Raw genomic sequence first — 4,396 nt, 5'->3', positions numbered from 1 at the left:
AGGCACAGCTCTGAGGCAGGATCGCGTGGTGTGGCTGCAAGCGGGGCGCTGGGGGAGGTGAGGGCAGGGGTGCAGAGGGAGCAAGCCTGCAGGGCCCGGGGAGGGGGGCTGCAGCGCCCCCTCTCCAGCTCTCAGGCTGGGGCGGACCTGCCCTGCTGCGGCTCACACTCGCCCTCTGGCGGCACCAGCGAGAAAAGCCCAAGGGAGGCACCGGAAAGGGGGGGGCGGGGGGGGGAGGCAGGCGGGCGGGGTGCTGGAGCCAGGAGGAATGGGGTGCTGACAGGAACGAGGGAGAAGAGGGAGGTGGCAGAGAGAGGGTTGGGGAAAGGGGCAGGTGGCCGGTGGGGGGGGAGGGCCAGCAGGTGGGGAGGATGGGGAGGGTTGACAGGGACTCACCCGTGGGCAGGGCGAGGGTAGGTGACCCAGAGAGATGGGGTGAGGGATGACAGAGGAGGAGCGAGGGGGACCGTGGCCCCCACCCTGCACTGCAGACAGGGGAGCAGGTGGTGTCTGTGCTGCTGAAAGCCAGAACCAACAGGCTGCGGGCAGATGGGCTGTCGGGGAAGAGCTGAGTCGAGGCACCACCTGGACTCGGGGTCCAAAAGCCTGGAGACAGGGCTGCAGCGGGGTGGGAGCCGGGTGGGAGCCGTGCAGGGCAGGTCTTCCGAGCCTCCTCTGGGAGGCCTGCCGCAGCTCCCAGAAACAGCCCTCCCCAGCCGGCTTCCTCCCTCCAGGGCAGCCACCAACTGGAGTCCACCCCCAGCCCAAGCCGGCTGCCCGCTCCTCCAGGAGCTGCTTTGGCTCCCTCCCTCCGGGGTGCTGGTGCTGCCAAACCCTGCGGCCGAGCCCCGCCCTCCTTGATGGCTCGGGAGCCAAACACCTTACACCGGCTTTTGGAGAAGAGAATTCATTTGATTCACGCAGGCAGGAGGCTGCAGCCGCTCCCCTCCGTCTCTGGGCCTCTTAGACAGGCAGGAAAAGCACAGCCAGCGTGACCCTTGCTGTCGGCCAGCTGCCTGTGGCTTGAATTGGGGTCCAGCTGCTGCAGACCGGGCACCCCTCACGTTGCAATTTGTTGTCCACGTGACCACGAGCCAGGCCCCCCCTCGTCCCCTCTCTGTGGCGCTTGCCGCCAGGCAGTGAGACGGCTCCTTCAGGACCGAAGGCCTGCTCTGGGCCCGCGCTCTGAAACACGGCTGTCAGCAGATGAAATGTTGAGGTGTTTTTCTTCTTTAAAAAGGGTAAGGATAGGCCCTCCCTGGTGGCGCAGCGGATTAAAGTGCAGCACTGAGAAGCTAAAGCCACTTCCGCATGAGTTCGATCCCCGCCTGCCCCGAGGTGACCCCAGGGCGCGGCAGACCTCTCCTGGCCCACCCGCTGCTCCCCTCGATCTGTCCCTGGTCGATCTGCCTGTTCTGCTCCCCACTCTGTCCCTGGTGAAGCCTCTCGCCACCCCTGAGCCTCTGGCCTGTACCCCAGTTCTGTATGTACAAATAAAATAAATCTTAAAAAAAAAAAATAGGGTAAGGATATTCGGTCTCATTGTTGCAAGCCTGACCTGCTGTTCTCACAAGATAAGCAGAAATAGGAAGTGACCTTCATGGCCCCAGCGTGTGGCCGCTGCCTGGTCTTCACGGGCGTGGCCTGAAGAAGCCACACGGGACCAGCTTCAAGGCTGTCCGCATTTGGGGGCGCAGTGAGTGGCTCTTGGGGAGCACGGGGCGGGCTTGCCCAGTGAACAAGGAGGGGAGGGCTAGGCCACTTAGGAGCCACTGGCCACCCCGGGCCAGCTGTGATCTGCTACACTGTAAGGTTGTGAGCGTGTGTGAGAGCGAGAAGTAGTCGGTGTGCACTGTATTCCTTACTGTGGGGCACAGAAAAGTTTGCAAAACACACTGACTGTGCCTCTTCCTCAGGCCCTTCGCTGGGCCGCCCCTCCTCTCTGCTGTCCACAGAGTCCAGGAGAGCTGCCGGCTAGCCCGCCCCCACCCCCGCTGCGCCTCCCAAGCCCCAGGGCCGCCCCCCCACACACACTCCAGCCGCCAGAGGCGCCACATCCCAGGCTCAGGCCCTTCCTGTCCTCACAGCCAGAGGTGCAGCCTCTCCCTGCTTCTCCTTGTCCCCCTCCTGAGGACGCTGGCCCCCAGGAATCCTGGCTGCTCCCCCATCTCAAGGTCTCCATTTAATTCCACCTGCAAAATCCCTTGACCACTTTAAGTGACAAGTCCCAGGACCAAGGCAGGGACATCTTTGGGGTCACAGAGAACACCCCAGCACCTCTGACCGGCCCCTCCTCAGCTCCCAGGACCCAGTTCAGACGTCAGTGCTCAGCCCGAACCCCCACATAAAGCATAGCCACCCCAGGGGTCCGGCCTCCTTGCCCTGCTTTGTTCTCCTGGCACATTCCCCTCCGCCCGAAATCACATTGGCAGAGAAGGCGGCAGGGGTGCCCGAGGGTGTCTAGCTGTGCCGGAATCTAAGGGTGGGTGTTGCGGGCCGAGGGCGGGCGCGTAGAGGACGCGGACAGGGCGTGCAGGCCTCAGTGGCCCCGGGAGCCCTCGGCGTCCACCCTGAGCAATGCAGGAGCCAGCCGGGGGGCGGGGGCTGGTCTGGCCAGGCTCTGAAGGGCCCTCTGCCGGGGGAGCCCCGCCGGGCTCTGGCCCACGTCCCGGCCCTGCTCCAGCCTGGGCAGGACGGTGGGGGGCGGTTCGGAGCCTTTCAGCTGACTCTCCTGCTCCTCATTGGACCTTAGCCCAGTGAGCCTCCTGCTGGCCGCCTGTCCCTCTGTGCTGCCCCCTGAGAGTCGCCTGCACGGCACGGCGGAGAGGGGGCCTCGAGTCGGGGCACAGGTCGCCTGCCTGGAGGGGGCGAGACCCGGGGTTGAGGACAATGCAGGGGCGGTGTGGCCCCGGCCTGCCGCGGTCGGTCTGATCCGCCATCTTTCTGAAGTCATCTGGGGGGTGCAGGTGAGAATCGGCCGGCCAGGACACCCCCACCCCGTGGCTGAGTGTTCGGGTCATCAGTTGTCTCCTGTCCCAGGCGGGAGACCCCACCCCCTTCAGTATCGGCTCCAGCTCTGCCCCCCTCGCCGACACCATCTGTCACTTCCCACCTCCCCGGGGACCCTGTTTGTCCTTCATCCAGCGGCCAGCCCCTGACCAGACCCGCGCGCCCGGGGGATGCTAACAAGGACGCCTTGTTCTTCCCCAGGACGAGAACAGCAGACCTGCCAGGCTCAGCTCCTGCCCCCACCCGGCGGAGGGCTGGCTCCCCACCCGAGGGGGGCAGCTGCCGAGGCCCGTTTTGCTGCCGAGGGTGCTGAGGCTGGGAGCAGGGAGGGTTGACACGGAGACCGTGGGAGAGGGCCTGGCAGGCCTGGCTGCAGCCTGAAAAGTCCTCCCAGCCTCCAGGACGGCCAGACAAAGCGTTTACTAGATAATCAGTGAGGAGGTGGCCGCAGGTTTCACTCTGAGCTGTTGCAATAAACACAAGTTGGGGTTCAAGTCATGCGGCAGAAACAGACTCACTGACACTGAGGATGTAACCGCTCCTGACAAAGGGGCTTCGATTCGAAGTTGTCCCAACCTAAGGGCAGGCTGACGCTAGAGGAAGCTGTTGTGCCAGGCTTCGAGTCTCCCAGAGACCACCGAGGAGCTGATTCCCATGCAAAGCACACAAGGGTCTTTATTGCAAGCTCGAGCCTGGGCTCGCGACATGCAGCGATGCAGCAGCCGAAGTTGAGAGCCCCGAGTCAGGGAAGGCCGGGTGCTTACTTCCGAAGAGGGGAGTTTCCGCCCAGTGATTGGTGGACATTGAACAAAGTTGTCTTGTCTTAACCCGGCTGGTCTATGCATGTAAGGTGTGACCTTCGCTGCTTGCATACCTTGGACATCTGGCGTTTTCCTGCTATGTGCTGGTCACTTGCCTACTTGCTAACTGGCTTTTGCTATGGGATGAGCAAGATTAAGACATTTACGGTTAATCTCGGCCTTGGTGCCTCGTGGATAACCGAAACAGGCCTGGCTGGTTCAGAGCATTCTGCAGCCTGTCATGGCGCCAGTTTGGTCTTTCAGAAGCAAGGCAGGGTTTAAGCTCTCCCTGGAAAGTAAGCCCGGGGTGCAAAAGCTGTGTGCCCTTTTTTTTTTAATCAAAGGAAAGCCCGTCCTGGTTCACCGCCGGGCAGCAAGTTCCGCAGCGGCCACGAGGTGGCGCCGGGTGTAACCGAATTCATCAGCCTGCGCCCTGAGTCTGCCCCGCTGGGGTGCCCGTGGTGGGGTGGGGTCACCGCGTCCACACCCGCCGGCTCCGCTTCTCTGTGCTGATCCTCTCGCTCGCTCCTCTCGCTCCTCTCGGTGGGCAGCTCAGCGTCAGGGCTGCGTGCCCGCCGCGCCCCGCC

Source organism: Condylura cristata, unplaced genomic scaffold (assembly GCF_000260355.1).
Source record: "Condylura cristata isolate star-nosed mole 26May11 unplaced genomic scaffold, ConCri1.0 scaffold00025, whole genome shotgun sequence".
NCBI lineage: Eukaryota > Metazoa > Chordata > Mammalia > Eulipotyphla > Talpidae > Condylura > Condylura cristata.
This window is presented reverse-complemented; position numbering follows the sequence as displayed.